Source organism: Triturus cristatus, chromosome 10, assembly GCF_964204655.1.
Source record: "Triturus cristatus chromosome 10, aTriCri1.1, whole genome shotgun sequence".
NCBI lineage: Eukaryota > Metazoa > Chordata > Amphibia > Caudata > Salamandridae > Triturus > Triturus cristatus.
Genome location: NC_140593.1, coordinates 558,049,878 through 558,068,156, shown reverse-complemented (window position 1 = coordinate 558,068,156; position 18,279 = coordinate 558,049,878). Strand labels below are relative to the sequence as shown.

The 18,279-nt window shown below is 49.3% G+C and overlaps 1 protein-coding gene across 2 annotated transcripts in view; it reads left to right on the top strand.

Moving 5' to 3' along the window:
• LOC146789724 (WD repeat-containing protein 48-like) overlaps positions 1-18,279 on the top strand; it is a 427,316-nt gene that overhangs the window by 263,467 nt on the left and 145,570 nt on the right. The window lies entirely within an intron of this gene.

The following is an 18,279-nucleotide window of genomic DNA, read 5'->3' as shown; positions in this document are numbered from 1 at the left end:
CTTGCCCCAGCTGAGTGATCAGCCAGTTGTGTCTGATTGGAAGGCCAGACCAGGGGTGGCATAATACATGCTGCAGCCCCTGGGAGGCCTAGGGTACACCTATGCCCTGGGTACCTAGGGTACACTGTACAGGGTCCAATAAGGTGATCCTTACCAATTGGTTATGTACCTAGGGTACATGGAGTCCATTTTACAGAGAGAGCAGACAGCCTGAGACCCTGAATGGCAGGATCTCAGGCCAACTAAGTCGAAAAACCAGCTAGACACTAGGCAAAAAGTTGGGGGTAACCATAGTCAGATATCCACCTTCCTACAAGGTGCCTTGCAAGGGAAGGAGCAGGAAGGGTAAGGATGTATCTTCCTCACAAACTCCCAGTGAAGATCAGCCTCCTGAGGTAGATTATCTCAGCCCCTGTGGAGGTACTGTCCCAGAGGAACTTGGGCCTGACGAGGCAGAGTTCTTGGGGGCAGGGGACCCTACCAGGGCAGACTTTAGTTTGGAGCAGTATACCAGCCCCTCTCTTGAACCCCTCAGACAGAAGCTGGTGCAGAGGAAGCAGGGAATTTTAGTGGGTTCCATAGGATAGATTGGCAAGATGGACTTCTGTACTCTGAAGATAGAGACCCCAAGCCTGGTGCCACCAGGAGGTTAGTAATACCTTCAGAAGTTCAGAGGTTTCCTACTCTCCCTGGCACATGATATTCATCTTGCAGGACACTTAAGGCAAACCAAGACTTGAAACAGGCTTGTCCCTCACTTTCACTGGCCCCATATGTCTGAAGACACACAGGAGTTGTGTTGCTCCTGTGCCACTTGCCAAGCCAGTGGTAAGTCAGGTGGCACCACAAAGGCCTCCTTAATTCCACTTACAGTGGTTGGGATCCCCTTTGAGAGGGAAGGGATTGACATTGTTGGTCCCTTGAACCCTCCAACTGCATCTGAGTACAGTTACATCCTAGTGGTGGTGGACCATGCCATTAGGTACCCAGAAGCTATTCCCCTTAGAACCACTACAGCACCTGTAGTGGCCTGGGCCCTCCTGGGAATCTTTCCCAGAGTGGTCTTCCCTAAGGAGGTCTTAACAGACAGAGGTACAAACTTCATGTCTAGTTATATCACTGGTATGTGGAAAGAGTGTGGAGTAAACGGTTTACCACACCCTACTATCTATTGTGAAGTGGGCTTGTTGAAAGGTTCAACAAGACCCTAAAGGGTATGATAATGGAACTCCCAAAAAAGCTTAGTCAAAAATGGGATGTCCTACTACCCTGCCTTCTCTTTGCCTATAGAGAGATTCCTCAGAAGGCTGTTGGCTACAGCCCCTTTGATCTTCTGTTTGGACATCCAGTGTTAGGGGTCCATTGTGTCTAGTGAAGTAAGGTTGGGAGCAACCTCTCAAACCATCTAAACAGGACATTGTGGACTGTCCTTGGCCTGTGTTTACGCAGGGCTGAGTACATGAAGGCCAGCAAAAATCTGGAGGCCAGCCAAGAACTTCAAAAAGCTTGGCATGACCAAAAGGCTGTCTTGGCTGTTTGCCAGCCAGGCCAGAAAGTGTGGGTTTTGGAGCCCGTGGCCCCAGCAGCTCTCTAAGACAAGTGGAGTGGCCCCCACACTATACTTGAATAAAAGGGTGATGTCACCTACTTGGTGGACCTAGGTACTCCAAGAAGTCCCCATAGGGTACTTCATATGAACAGCCTAAAACCTTTTGTAGACAGGGCTGACATGGGCTTGCTCATGGCAACTGATGAGGGACAGGAGGAAGAGACTGACCCCTTCCCTGATCTCCTCTCTCAGAACCCTGATGATGGGTCAATAGATGGAGTATCTTTTGCAGGCAATCTCACCGACCAACAGCAAACTGATTGTAGGCACGTCCTCAATCAGTATAGACACATGTTCTCCCCAACACCCAGTCAGACCACCTGGTGTACCCATGAAGTGGACACAGGTGACAGCCTGCCTGTGAAGAGTAAAATCTACAGACGTCCTGATCATGTCAGGGATTGCATCAGGACAGAGGTCCAAAAGATCTTGGAATTGGGGGTCATTGAGCCTTCAGATAGCCCCAGGGCTAGTCCAGTAGTCCTAGTGCCAAAATATCACACCAAGGGTGGTAAAAGTGAGATGAAGTTTTGTGTGGACTACAGAGGCCACAATGCTGGCCCTATGACTGATGACCATCCGATTCCAAGGGCCGATTAACTTGTGTACACTTTGGCCTCAGCCAAGTTTCTGAGTACATTTAACCTGACTGCTGGCTACTGGCAAACCCAACTATCTGAGGGTGCCAAGCCAAAAACGACATTCTCAACTCCTTGTGGGCATTATCAATTTATTGTAATGCCCTTTGGTCTGAAGAATGCAATCACCACATTTCAGAGGTTGGTGAACAAAGTCCTAACCGATCTGGAAGCTTATAGTGCAGCAGGTCTAGATGATATAGCTGTCTTTAGCTCCTCCTGGGAGGATCGCCTGGTCTACCTCAGAAATGTTCTGGAGGGCCTGCAAAAGGCAGGCCCCACTATTCAAGGCCACTAAGTGCCAGATAGAGCAGAGTTAGGTTGTGTACTTGGGCCCCCTGGTAGGTGGAGGCCAGATTCAACCATTGGAGAGCAGAATCCAGACCATTGTGGACTGGATTGCTCCCACTACCCAGACTCTGGTCAGAGCTTTCTTGGGCCTGAGTGGGTACTACAGAATATTTGTAAAGGGATATGGGTCAATTGTGACTCCGTTGAATTATCTGACATCAAGGAAAATGCCCAAGAAAGTTCAGTGGACCGTAAGCTGTCAAAAGGCAATTGATGACCTGAAACAGACCATGTGCACTGCTTCCACCCTGCAAAGTCCTGACTACTCCAAAACTTTCATTGTCCAGACGGATGCATCTGAGATAGGGGTAGGGGCTGTATTATCACAACTTAATACAGAGGGCCTGGATCAACCAGTAGCTTCTATCAGCAGAAGGTTGAACCCCAGGCAGAAACGTTGGTCAGCTATTGAGAGGGAAGCCTTTGCTGTGGTCTTGAAGAAGCTGAGGCCATACCGGTTTGGCACTCACTTAATTGTTCAGACAGGCCACAAGCCCCTCTTATGGCTTCAACAGATGATGGGTGACAACCTCAAACTTTTGAGGTGGCCCATTTCCCTACAGGGGATGGACTCTACAGTGGAACATAGACCTGCAGGGATCGAAAAATCCACTCACCGCTCGCATTTGCGAGCCGGATTCAATAAGGGCCAGCTATTTTTAGGTCCTACTTGCCCTTTCTGGTGAGTAGGAAGGCAAACTGAGTTTTGACATCTCTCTGAAAGCAGAGGAAATGTGACAAGACAGCAAGATTTGAAGGCATCTTTATTGCTCACAAATTGAATTAGCAATAAAAATGCCTTTAAATCTTGTTAACTAACCACATTTGCTCTGCTTCCAGAAACTGAGGTCAAGTGCATTTCAGTTAAGTGGAGTACATTTTTTAGGTTACTAGATCTGCAGATCTAGTAAAAATTGATTGATTTTTCGTGCCCTGACCTTGGAGTAACCATGCCAATACAGATGGACTCTCCATATATTTCCACTTAAAAAATGAAGACTCAACTGGGTAAGGTTAGTCTCATCTCCTTACGTTTGTGGGGGGGGGGGGGGTTGTGTAAAAGTAGGATCTGCTTTTATGGTTATCCCCACTTTTGCCTTTTGATATGCTGTTTCTGACTAGTCTGACTGGGATCCTGCTGATCAGGACCCCCGTCTCTGTGCTTTCTCCACTAAATTGGTATGGTAAGTACTTGGGTACATCCCAGATTGGACACTGGTGTACCCTTATCGGTACCTAGTATATGGTGCCAAGGTACCCAGGGCATAGGTACAACAGGGGTCCCCCATGGGCTGAGGCGTGCAATATGCCACCCATGGGGGATCACCCAAACTGTAACTACAGGCCTGCCATTGCAGCCTGGGTAAGCTGGTGCTAGCACCACATACAACAGATATAGGTTATTCTATATCTGAGGAAACTGCACTAAACCTATAAGATACCCCTAAAGCAGGCCTTTCGATCCCGAAGACGGGGTGCTCTGTTCCAAGTGTGAGGGTGCCCCTGCATGAGCAGTACACCCCTACAACCTTCAAAGTCCATTCTCCTGGGTTGTAAGTGCATCAGCCATTACGAGACATAGTGGCCATGCGTCATTACGCGATGACCATCTCTAAACTGGCTGTAACAAACCCTCTCATATTTGGTATCAAACATTTTGGAATCATACACCCATACCCCCACCTTGTAAACGGTGTGGAAGATATGATTCCATGCATTGTAAAGCTCCTCCTGGAGGCCCTCAGTGCTCCTGGCACCAGTCTTCTAGACCCAGACAGCACAACATGGCTGCTGCCGACCAGAAACATGAATCTGCCATCCCTCTGATGATACAAGCTCGAGCAGGGGAAGTCAGAACAATAAGTGTCCTCTCACAGGGAGGTGTGACCACCTCCCAGACAGGGTTTAGTGTATTGGGGCCTGGTGGAAGCGCTTGCCAGCGCCACTCAGTCTGCTGGAAGGGCACATTTGGTACCCTCCTTGCAAAGTCTCGTTCAAACCAGCTCAGGGAGCCCGTGAAACTGGACAAAGGACATGGGAGTATCCGCCCCACTTTCCAACCCCTCCCCTGGTAGGGAACAATGAATCGTCCCAACCCATTCCTTAGAGTAGGGTTGGTCACTAGATTTGTCGTAGGACTAGATTAGTTTCAAGACACCAGTTCTTCAACCGTCTGGGCACTCTCAACTTCGCTCTGGGCATCAAGGCTGCAACTGGAAAGATTCCTGCTGCTCCTGATCTCGTTGCCCTGCTCATCTGCTGCAGCGTCTGTGCATGTGCTCCATACAGGAACCTTCCAAGGCATGTGGGCAATCAAGACACCTGAAGGATTCTCCCTTGAAGTGAAGGAGTCTCTTCCCTACATATGCAGGGACTGCAATTAAGCTGACCGGTCTGCTGATCCTGGGCTCCCACGGACTTCGGAAGGCTCAGCAACACAGGTGGTGGTTCTTCACATCCCTCAAGGCCTGCCCTGTCCTCTCACCAAGTTTGAGGCCAGTATCCCTCGTTGGGGCAGCAGGAACTGAACCCCTATGCACCACATCAACTTGCTATTGGGAAGGCTTGTTGGCTTCCTTCCATCAAGATCTTCGGGTTCCAAGTAGCCCCAACCTCAAGCATCTCCTGTGAGCAAGATCTTCGTCCTCACCGCATCACATGCACCATGGGCCTGCATGTTTGGTGAACTGCTCTAGGTCATCTTGCAACTCCAATGCCTCCGGCCTGTGGGTCCTCATTAGGGTCTTATTTGATTGCTGGGGGCTCTCCTGCTTGCTCTGGGCCTGCCCTGGCTACCCTGCTTGTGGTGAGTCACCTGGACCTTGCTGGTCCCAACACTGTACCTTCTTTGCTTTCTACATGGTTTGCAGTTGCTAAGGCTTGTTGGTGCTCTTGACATCCCATGTGGGAAAGCTCATGAACGACTTCCACATGTCGTTCATGCGACATGCAACATGCTGGTCCTCACAGCTGCAGGTCCAAGGTCATTCCATCTCTGACACAGGTGGGCATTTGTCTTCTGTGCCTCCTGGTCACTCCTGAGTGGCATAGACTCTGTCCCTTCTGATTGCAGGTTCTTCACATCTTGAATCCACCTGTGGGTTCCACTGGACACTTTCACCTTCTCCAGCAGCGGCATCTTCCTGAAGTCTCCCATTGAGTTTGATGGCGGTTTCCGGTGCCACTTCACACCTATGCACCTGGCTTTCCTGGTGTAGGTATCCTGGTTCCTAGGATATCTACGGGTGGGGTGGCTTTCCAACCTTCTGTCTTCTACTGGATTTCTTCAGGGTCCACTGGGAAGGGTCCTTCTTTAAAATTGCAATCGCGATTTACCCGCTGACTTGTATTGAGAACGGGGTTGTTTTCCCACACTGCACACAGCCTTTATGGGGTTCCTAGATGCTCACTTTGGGTGGTTCCTTGGGTCCCCGACACTTCTATGTCGTCTGGGTACAGTCTTGACTTGAGTCGTGGTTCGCTTACCAATATTTTAGTATATGGTTTGTTCTTCCCCCGGGTGACCAATTTATTTCGTGCTACGTACCTGTTTCTTTTCAAAAGTATTGTGTGCATTGGGTTTATCTCTGGCTAAGAGATATCTGTATGTGTTAGGGGGTGTCTTATGATATACATATTTTTATAAATATACTGGGTGGTTCTTTTTCACTTAATCTATACCTATGAGATTATGTTATGGTAAAACAAGCTGCTCTCCACAGATACCACTTGGGGAGCTTTCAAAGGTTATCTAAGACAACTAAAAATCACCATAAATGTTGTCTGGATTGGTGCAGGGTGCCCACTTACATAAGTGTGCATCATATTCCAAGCCAGCTTCTCACACTGGGGTTCTCTATAAACGTGCCAAAGTCACAACTGACTCCTCAGACGATCCCTTTCATCGGGGTAGTTCTGGACACAGTGCGGTTTCGGGCTTATCCTCCCGAGCAGCGAGTCCTGGATATTCAGGCTATGATTGCGATATTCGAGCCTCTATCCTGGATTTCGGTGAGACTGACTCTATGGCTCTTGGGCCTCATGGCCTCCTGCATCATGTTGGATTATACATGCAAGGTGGTTATATGACGGCTCTGCAGTGGGACTTGAAGTTCAATGGGCACAGCATCAGGGAAATCTAACGGACGTGGTTCAGATCTCGGAAGGAACTTCAAAAGATCTGCAGTGGTGATTAACGAACCGTGATTGGGGCAATGCCAGACGTTTCTCCCTTCCCCAGCCAGATCTCACAGTTGTGACATACCCATCACTTCTGGGATGTGGCGGCACCTGGGAGAGGGGGTGATCAGGGACCCTGGTCTGACGGAGACGGGCTCCACATAAATTTGTTGGAGCTCCGAGCAAGACACCACCGCCATGTGGTACTGCAACAAACTGGGCAGGGTGGGGTTGTGGACCCTTTGTCGAGAGGCTCTTAGTCTCTGGATATGGCTGGAACAGCATGGCATAACCCTGGTGGTTCAACATCTGGCAGGTTCTTTGAACGCCAGAGTGGACAAATTCGTCCGTCGATGCCTAGCGGATCACGAATGGTGCCTCCAGCAGAGGTGGGGCAAGGTCTCTTTCAGCAGTGGGGAGATCCTTGGTTAGATATATTCACCTCCGAGAGAACGTGCAGTGTCGGTGGTACTGCGCACTGTAGTTTCCAAAGCTGCTGTCGCTCTGCGACACTTCATCACAAGTGAAGCTCAGGCCTGTTGTATGCCTTTCCGCCCATACCATTCCTGCACAGGTTACTGAAGAAGATCAGGAGCGACTGGGCCCAAGTCCTTCTTGTGGCTCCAGACTGGTCAAGGAGAGTCTGTTATCCAGAGCTTTTGAGAATGAGAATCGATCCTCTGATCAGCCTGCCTCTTCAGGAGGATCTTCTGTCGCAGCAATAGGGGAGGGTTCGCCACCCGAACAGGTCAACTCTGCGCCTCCATGCATGAAGATTGAGCGGCGACAGTTGATAGCTTTTGGCCTTTCTCCCGAAGTCTGTAATGTTATTCTGGCAGCCAGGCGGCCCTCCACTAAAACAGTATACACCTGCCGTTGGCAGAAATTTGTATTATACTGTACAGAAAGGTCCATTAACCATCTTTCTGCTTCTCTTTCCACTGTCCTTTTATTCATTCTAACCTTTGCCCAGCAGGGTTCTGCTTTGGGAACTCTCAAGGGTTACCTTTTTGCTCTGTCTGCTTTTTTGCGGATGCCAGACTAACCCTCTCTCCAAGTCTCCTATTGTAAAAAGATTTCTTAAAGGGCTGGCTCGCTTGTTTCCACCCACGTCCTTTGTTTTGCCACAGTGGGACCTTAATTTGATCCTTCACTATCTGATGTGTGCTCCCTTTGAGCCTTTGCACAATTGTCCCTTCTGGCTGTTGACTATCAAAACAATCTTCTTAGTGGCAATTACATCTACCCGGAGGGTGAGTGAGTTGCAGGCGTTATCTTGCTTGCCTCCTTATCTTATGTCCTTTCCGAACAAGGTGGTGCTTTGCACCAGGGTATCTTTTTTGCAAAAGGTTGTGACCCCATTCCATCTGGGTCAGTCCATCGCTATGCCGACCTTCTTTGCTCCCCCGCATCCCTCTAAGGTAGAGCAGCTTCTCCATAGACTGGACCCAAAAAGAGTGTTGTTCTACCTTGACCACACAAAAGATTTCCGGATGGATGACCTTCTCTTTGTGGGGTACGTGGGAACAAGAAGGAAAGGGCAGTGCAGAAAAGGACCAATTATCACTAGTTCGTTGTGAGAAGCTGGCTTGGTTTATGATGCACACTTGCGTAAGTTGGCACCCTGCACCAATCCACATGACCCTTATTGTGATTTTTGTGGGATTAGACAATCTCAGAAAGCTCTTGAAGTGGTAGTTATGGAGACCCGCCTTCCGGCTTAGTCCAGAAGGAGTGTAAAGAAGCTTGTTTTACCAGAATATAATCTTAATGGTATAGATTAAGTGATAAAGAACCACACAATGTATTTATAAAAATAGGTATTTATTATAAGACACTCACTAACGCATACAGATCTCTCCTAGATGTACACAATGCACACAATACTTTTCAATAGAAATAGGTAACTAGCACGAAATACACAGTGGTCACCAGGTGGAGACCAAACCAAATACTAAAATATTGGTGTGCGAACCACAACTAGAGTCAAGACTATACCCAGAAGACATAGAATTGCTGGGTGCCCAAGGAGCCACCTAAGGTGAGTATCTAGGAACCCCACGGAGGTCGTGTGCAGTGTGGGAACACAACCGCTTTCTCAATACAAGTCAATGGGTAAGTCGCGGTTGCAATTTTAAAGAAGGACCCTTCCCCGTGGACCGTGAAGAAACTCTGTGGAAGACAGAAGTTTGGAGAGCCACCCCACTCGTGGATACCCTAGTAACCAGAATACCTACACCAGGGAGGCCGGGTGCATACGTGTGAAGTTTCTTCGGAAACCACTGTCGAACTCAATGGAAGACTTCAGGAAGATGCTGGGGAAAGTGAAAGTGTCTGGTGTACCCAAAGGTGGATTCAAGGCAAGTAGTACCTGTAAGCAGTGGGGACAGAGTCAATGCTACTCAAGAGTGTCCGGGAGGCACGTAAGATGAATGCCCACCGTTGTCGAGCGTTGCAGGAGAGATGACGGTGACCTTGGAGTTGCAGCTGTGAGGACCAGGCTATGCTGTGGAAGACCAGGAGCCGTTCACGAGCGGTCCCATGTCGAATGTTGAGAGTTGAGGGGTCGGTGTCTGTCGGGAGCACCAACAAGCCTTGGCAACAGCAAACCACGTAGAAAGCGAAGAAGGTGCAGTGTCGGGACCAGCAAGGTCCAGGTGACTCACCACAAGCAGGTGTCAAGTCAGGCCCCGAGCAAGAAGGGGAGCCTGCAGAAATCAAGGAAGACCCTCAAGAGGACGCACAGGCCGGAGGCACCGGAGTCGCAAGAGGACCTCGAGCAGCTCACCAAAGATGCAGGCCCACAGTGCAAGTGATGTGGTAAGGACGTAGATCTTGGTCACAGGAGATGCTTGATGTGGGGGCTACTTGGAGCCCGAAGATCTTGATGGAAGGAAGCCAACAAACCTTTGCAACAGCAAGTTGACACGGTGTACATGGGTTCTGTTCCTGTGCCTCTGACGAGGGATACTGGCCTCAAACTTGGTGAGAGGACAGAGCAGGCCTCCAGGGATGTGAAGAACCACCACCTGTGTTGCTGAGTCCAGGATCAGCAGATCAGTCAGCCTAGTTGCGGTGCCTGCAGATGCAGGGAAGTGACTCCTTCAATTCAAGGGAGCTACCATCAGGTGTCTTGGATTTCCACAGGCCTTGGAAGGTTACTGTATGGATCACCGGCATGGACGTTGCAGCAGACGAGACCAGGAGCACCAGGAGTCTACCTAGTTGCAGTCTTGAGGCTCAGAGCGAAGTCCAGAGTGCCCAAACGGTCGAATAAGTGGTGTCTTGAGATTAATCTTGTCCCACGACTAATCTAGGGACCCACCCTCAGGTAAGCCCTTAAGTACCCTAGGGAAAGGGTTGGGACGAATCAGGGTTCCCTCCCAGGGGCGGGTTTGGACAGTGGGGAGAATACTCGCATGTACATTGTCTAGTTTCGCGCCAGAGCGGGAGCTAACGGCTCCCTGAGCTGGTTTGAGCTAGACTATGCAAGGAGGGCACCAAATTTGTCCTTAAAGCAGACTGAGTGACGCTGCAAGCACTCCCACCCGGCCCCAATACACTAAACCCTGTCTGAGAGGAAGTCGCACCTCCCTGTGACAGGATACCTATTGTTCTGCCTTCCACTGCTCGAGCTTGGATCATCAACAGGAGGACAGAATCGTGTCTCTGGTCAGCAGCAGCAGCTATGTGGTGCTGTCCGGGTCTAAAAGACTGGTACCGGGAGCATTAATGGCCTCCCGGAGGAGCTTTACAGTGCATGGAATCGGACGTCCCACACTGTTTACGGTGTAGAGGTATGATTCCAACATGTTTGACACTAAACATGATAGGGTTCGTTACAGCCAGTTTAGAGATGGTCATCGAGTAATGACGAATGGCCACTAGGTCTCGTAATTGCTAATGTACTTCCAACCCGGGAAATGGAGACCAGAGGTTGTAGGGGTGTCTTGCTCATTCAGGGGCACCCTTCCACGTAGAACCGAGCACCCAGCCTTCAGGATTTAAAGGCCTGCTTTAGGGGTGACTTGTACGTTTTAAGTGCAGTGACCACAAATACTGGGAAACCTATATCTGTTGTAAGTGGTGCTATCACCAGCTTACACAGCCTGCAATGGCAGGCCTGTATATACAGTTTGAGTGGTCCCTCATGGGTGGCATAATACATGCTTCAGCCCCTGGTGTACCTATTCCCTGGGTACCTCAGTGCCATATACTAGGGACTGATAAGGATGCACCAGTGTCCAACCTGGGATGTTCCTAAGTACTTACCATACCAATTTAGGGGAGAAAGCACAGAGACTGGGCTCCTGATTAGCAGGATCCCAGTCAGACAGCATAGCACCAGGCAAAAAGTGGGGGTAACCATTAAAGCAGATCCTACTTTCCTACACAACCCCTCCCCCACCCCCAAACTTAAGGAGATGAGACTAATCTTTCCCAGTTGAGTCTTCATTTTCTAAGCGAAATATCTGGAGAGTCCATCTGCATTGGCATGGTTACTCTCAGGTCTATGTTCCACTGTATAGTCCATCCCATGTAGGGAAATGGACCACCTCAAACGTATGGGATTTTCACCCTTCATCTGTTTAAGCCTTAAGAGGGGTCTGTCTGAACAATGAAGTGAGTGCCAAACAGATATGGCCTCAGCGTCTTCAAGGCCCAGACCACAGCAAAGGCTTCCCTCTCAATGGCTCACCAATGTTTCTCCCTGGGGGTCATCCTTCTGCTGATAAAAGCTACTGGTTGATCCTGGCACTCTGCATTTAGTTGTGATAACACAGCCCCTACACCCATCTCAGATGCATCTGTCTGGACAATGAAAGTTTTGGAGTAGTCAGGACTTTGCAGGATGGGAGCAGTGCACATGGCCTGCTTCAGGTCATCAAATGCCTTTGGACAGCGCACTGTTCACTGAACTTTCTTTGGCATTTTCTTTGATGTAAGATCATTCAGGGGAGTCACAATGGACACATTTCCCTTGACAAATCGTCTGTGGTACCCAGTTGGGCCCAAGAAATCTGACTTGAGTCTGGGTAGTGGGAGCAATCCAGTCCGCAATGGTATGGATTTTGCTCTCCAATGGTTGAACCTGGCCTCCACCACCAGGTGGCCCAAGTACACAACCTCGCTCTGCCCTATCTGGCACGTAGTGGCCTTGAATAGTGGGGCTTACCTTTTGCAGGCCCTCCAGAACATTTGAGGTGGACCAGGTGATCCTCCTAGGTGGAGCTAAAGACAGCTATATCATCTAGGTATGCTGCACTATAGGCTTCCAGATCTGTTAGGATTTTGTTCAACAACCACTGAAATGTGGCAGGTGCATTCTTCAGAACAAAGGGCATCACAATCAATTGGTAATTCCACTAGGTGTTGAGAATACTGTTTTTAGCTTGGAATCCTCAGCTAGCCTGATATGCCAGCAGTCAGGTCAAATATACTCAGAAAAATGGATGAGACCAAAGTATCTAAGTTCATCTGCACTTGGAATGGGATGGGCATCAGTCCTAGTGACTGCATTGAGGCCTCTGTAGTCCACACAAAACCTACCCTTGGTGTGAGGTTTTGATACAGACCGGAGGTGTCTGAAGGCTCAATGACCCCCAATTCCTGCATCATTTGGACCTCTGTCCTGATGCAATCCCTGACCTAATCAGTCTGTCTGTAGATTTTACTCTTAAGAGGCAGGCTGTCCCCTGTGTCCACTTCATAGGTACACCAGGTAGTCTGACTGGGTGTCAGGGAGAACATGTGTACTGATTGAAGACCTGCCTACAATCAGTTTGATATTGGTCAGTGAGGCTGCCTGCCAAGGCTAATCCATCCACTGACCCATCATCAGGGTTCTGAGAGAGGAGATCCGGGAGAGGATCACTCTCTTCCTCCTGTCCCTCATCAGTTGCCATGAGCAAGCCCATGTCAGCCCTGTCCACAAGGTTTCAGGTGGTTCATATGAAGTACCCTATGGGGACGTCTGGGAGTGCCTAGGTCCACCAAGTAGGTGACCTCACCTTTTTGTTCAAGGATAGTGTGGGGGGCACTCCACTTGTCCTGAAGAGCTGCTGGGGCCACAGGCTCCAAAACCCACACTTTCTGGCCTGGCCGGTAATAGTCAAGATAGCCTTATGGTCATGCCAAGCTTTTTGAAGTTCCTGGCTGGCCTCCAGGGTTTTTGCTGGCATTCTTCATGTCCTCAACAGTGCATGAATGCAGGGCAAGGACATAGTACACAATGTCCTGTTTAGGGGATTTGAGAGGTTGCTCCCACCCTTCCTTCACTAGACACAATGGACCCCTAACTTGATGTCCAAACCGAAGCACAAACAGGCTGTAGCCAACCCCCTTCTGAGAAACCTCTCTGTAGGCAAAGAGAAGGCAGGGTAATAAGACATCTAATTTCCATCTAAACTTTTCTGGGAGTCCCATGATCATACCCTTTATGGTCTTGTTGAACCTTTCAACAAGTCCATTGCACTATGGATGGTAGCGTGTGGTAAACTTAGTTTACTCCACACTCTTTCCACATAGCAGTGATCTAACTAGACATGAAGTTTGTACCTCTGTCTGTTAAGACCTCCTTCGGGAAGTCCACTCTGAAAAAGATTCCCAGGAGGTCCCTGGCCACCACAGTAGCTGTAGTGGTTCTAATGGGAATGCCCTCTGGGTACCTAGTGGCATGATCCACCACCACTAGTATATAACTGCCCAGATGCCGTTGGAGGGTTCAAGGGACCAACAATGTCAATCCCTACCCTTTTAAAGGGGACCCCAACCACTGGATTTGGAATTAAAGGAGCCTTTGTGGTGCCACCTGATTTACCACTGGCTTGGCAAGTGGCACAGGAGTGACACAACTCCTTCGTGTCCTCAGACATATGGGGCCATTGAAAATGAGGGACAAGCCTGTCACAAGCCTTGCTGTGCCCCAAGTATCCTGCAAGAGGACTATCTTGCGCCAGGGAGAGTAGAAAACCTCTGAACTTCTGGGGTATTACCAACCTCCTAGTGGCTCCAGGCTTGGTGTATCTACCTTCCGAGTACAGAAGCCCATCCTTCTAATAGGTCCTATGGGACTCATTAATATTCTCTGCTTCCTCAGCAGTAGCCTACTGTCTCAGGGGTTCAAGAGAGGGGCAGGTCTGCTGTGCCAAACTAGAGTCTGCCCTGTAAGTGCACCCTGCCCCTAAGAACTCTGCCTGTTCAGACTCAAGTTCCTCTGGGACAGTACCTTCACATGGGCTGAGATCATCTCCCTCAGGAGGCTGATCTTCACTGGGAGTTTGTGAGGAGGATTAAGCTTTACCCTTCCTGCTCCTTCTCTTGGGAGGCATCGGATCCATTTTTCCAGAAGCCAGTGCCTTGCCAGTGCTGAGCTGTTTGGCCTGAGCCCTGGTGACTGCAAACGCGCTGGCAGAGATGCCCATCATCTCTGCATGAGTCCTGAACTCCACTTCAGCCCAGGCTGAATTCTCTAGACCATTGCCCAACAAACAATCTATATGAAGCTCTGGAGATACCACAACTTTTGTAGGTCCAGTTACCCCTCCCCAGTTGAGGTTCACAACTGCCAAGGAATGGTCAGTCCTGACATTGCTAGCATTGGTGACTTGGTTCATTTGTCCAAGTATGAGCTGATCGGGGACACAAGTTTCTCTGTTTGTGGGATTGACTAGTAAGGTGGCATGGTCTATGCCACCATCACCGACTAGAATAGCCTGAGCTGGAGTTTTTACTAAGTCAGAACCCATCTCAGAACCCAAGTTTAACCCCACTAATCCCCTGGTTGCTGTACTACCACTTGTGCTAGGGGGAGCAGGTGCCTTAGGAGCAGTGGTAGTAGGAGTTTCCTTCGCCTGTGGACAATCCGCGTTCCTATTCCAATGGGTCTTCACCTTACAGGGGTAGCACCAAGGTTTCTTTTTGTCTTTCTTGGAATTTTGGGACTCACCCCCAGATGCAGGTTTTTGAGGCCGTTGTGAAGTCTTTTTTTTTATCTGTAGCCTTATCCCCACTCTTATCCTTTGATTTAGAAGAATCTTGCTTCTTCTGTTCACATCCATTACAATGGTTTTTCTGCCTAACCCTGGTGCAGACCCATTTGTCTGCCTTCTTTCCCAATTCTTAGGGAGAGGTCCGACCAGAGTCCACCAAGTACTGATGCAAAAGTTGGTTCTGACAGTTAAGGATATGCTCCCTCATAATCAAATTGTACAATCCTGCATAGTCCTGTACCTTGATTCCATGAAGCCAGCCTTCCAGAGCCTTAATAGCACTGTCTACTAAATCTACCCAGTCCTCTGTGTGTGCCTTCTGGGTGTCTCTGAACTTAATCCTATACTGTTCAGTGGTTTAGCCAAATCCATCTATGATAACACTCTTCAGTACTGAGTAATTGTCAGCATCCTCTTCTCTAACAGCGAGGAGCTTCTCTACCTTTATTAGCAAAGGAGAGCCACAGGATAGCTGCCCATTACTCTTGAGGGTCGCTCTGAACTTCACAGGCCCTCTCCAAAGCAGTGATCTATTTATGGATGTCATCCCCCTCCTGGTAAGGAGGGACTATCCTGCTCAGGTTCCTAATGTCAAGAGGTTTCTCTGATTCTAGGGACACTGTTGCTGCCACCATGGGGCTCTAGTCTGTTTCTTCCTAGCCTTCTGTACTTCCAGGGACTCTTTGTCACAGGCTAACTGATCTGTTCTGAGCCCAAGTCTGACTTTCTCAAGTTTGAGCAATTGGTATTCCCTGTCAAAAGAACTGTCCCTTTTACTAAAGATGGAGGTCCCTATGGAAGTGGCTGAGATATGAGATTCTCTAGAGGAGGATCTAGATCTCCTTGGTCTACCTGGAGCCTCCCAACAGGAACAAAGGTGATCTCCTCTGTGCCATCTGTACTATACCCTGAGGTGGTCAGTTTGGCAAGTGGGAATTATTTGTGTCCTCCTGCCCATACTCAGAATTGAGATCATCGGGGGCGCCCCTGATGCTCCCTCTTCAGGAGTATCCTCACCCACATTATCCTGTCCTTTTGCTTCTACATGGTGACCATCATCCTCATGTAGCAACTCTAAAAGCAGCTTAATGGTGGGGTTGCCATCTGTCTTTCTTTCGAAGACTACACAGGGTCCTTAGTGCCTTGAACTTTATACCACTGTACTTAGCAGATTGGGGTACATTAGTATCCCCAACTAAATGATGATTCTATGTGTAGTGAGGTGTTGCACCTACCTATCCTAGTGGAAACTAAACTTTCCGAGGTTGGAGAAAGGGTTGTGCAGCTAAACTCTTAACTACCCAACCGTAAATTCAGTAGAACTTAGTCTAAGCTGTATTTTATGTGTCTAATATTAGTGATGGTTTTTCAATTAATCCACTCCAAGATTATCTGGTCGAACAGTGCAGGTTTGAACCCCAACTGCTGCACATCAATGTGAGTGGGCAACCTGCACCAATCCAGACTACTCTTTTGGTGATTTTAGTGGTCTTAGACAACCTTAGAAAGCTTGCTAAGTGGTAGCTGTGGAGAGCTGCCTTCAGGCTTAGTCCAGAAGGAGTGTTAAACAGCTTGTTTGACCAGAACATAATCTTATTGGTATAGATTAAGGGAAAAAGAACCACACAGTGTATTTATAAAAATAGGTATTTATAATAAGACATTCACTAGCACTTACAGATATCTCCTAATCTGAGATTTACACAATGCACACAATACTTTTCAATAGAAACAGGTAAGTAGCATGAAATGCAGTGGTCACCAGGAGGAGACCAAACCATATACAAAAATAGTGGTATGTGAACGACAACTTCAATCAAGACTATACCAAGAAGACGTAGAAGTGCCAGAGACCCAAAGTAACCACCCAAAGAGAGTATCTAGGAACCTCACTGAGGTTGTGTGCAGTGTGGGAACACAACTGTGTTCTCAATAAAAGTCAACGGGTAAATTGCGGATGCAATTTTAAAGAAGGACCCTTCCCCTTGGACTCTGAAGAAACCTGTGGAAGGCAGAAGGTTGGAGAGCCACCCCACCCGTAGATACCCAAGGAACCAGGATGCCTACACCAGGGAAGCCGGGTGCATAGGTGTAAAGTGGCATCGGAAACCACAGTCTAACTCAATGTAAGACTTCAGGAAGATGCCACTGCTGGGGAAGGTAAGTGTCTGGTGGAACCCAAAGGTGGATTCAAGGTTAGAAGTACCTGCAAACAGAGGGGACAGAGTCTATGCCATTCAGGAGTGGCCAGGAGGCACGTTGGATGAATGCCCACCAATGTTGAGTGTTGCTTGAGAGATGACGGTGACCTTGGAGCTGCAGCTGTGAGGACCAGGTGACGCAGTGGAAGACCAGGAGCCGTTCACGAGCTGTCCCACGTCGGATGTCGAGAGTTGGTGTCGCTGCCCATCAGGAGCACCAATACGCCTTGGCAGCTGCAAATTAACGTGGCAAGAGAAGAAGGTGCAGTGTCGGAACCAGCAAGGTCCAGGTGACTCACCACAAGCAGGGGAGTCATGACAGGCCCGAGCAATCCGGGGAGCCTGTAGAAATCAAGGAAGACCCTCCAAGAGGACCCACAGGCCGGATGCACTGGAGTCGCAAGGAGACCTTGAGCAGCTCAGCAAAGATGCAGGCCCCTGGTGCAAGTGATGCGGTGAGGGCGAAGCTCTTGGTCACAGGAGATGCTTGAGGTGGGGGCTACTTGTAGGATGAAGATCTTGATGTAAGTAGGCCAACAAGCCTTTGCAACAGCAAGTCGACGCGGTGCATAGTGGTTCGGTTCCTGCGGCTCCGATGAGGGATACTGGCCTCAAACTTAGTGAGAGGACAGGGCAGGCCTTGTGGTATGTTGAGAACCACCACCTGTGTTGCTGAACCTTTCGGAGTCCATGGGAGCACAGGATCAGCAGACCGGTCAGCCTAGTTGCGGTGCCTGCAGATGCAGAAAAGTGACTCCTTCACTTCAAGGGAGATTCTTTCAGGTGTCTTGGATGGCCACAGAACTTAGAAGGTTCCTGTATGAATCACAGGCACGGATGTTGCAGCAGACAAGCAGGGCGACGAGACCAGGAGCATCAGGAGTCTACCTAGTTGCAGTCTTGAGGCCCAGAGCGAAGTCCAGAGTGCCCAGATGGTCGAAGAAGTGGTGTGTTGAAATTGATCTTGTCCCATGACGAATCTAGCGACCCACCCTCGGGTAACCCCTTAAGTACCCTAAGGAAAGAGTTTGGACGATTCAGGGTTCCCTCCCAGGGGAGGCGTCGGATATGTGAGAGGATACTTCCATGTCCTTTGTCCAGTTTCGAGTGGGAGCCAAACGGCTCCCTGAGCTGGTTTGAACTGGACTATGCAAGGAGTGCACTAAATGTGCCCTTCAAGTAGACTGAGTGGCTCTGGCAAGCGCCCCCACCCGGCCCCAATACACTAAACCCTGTCTGGGAGGTCATCACACGTCACTGTGACAGGATACCTGTTCTGCTTTCCCCTGCTCGAGCTTGGCTCAGCAGCA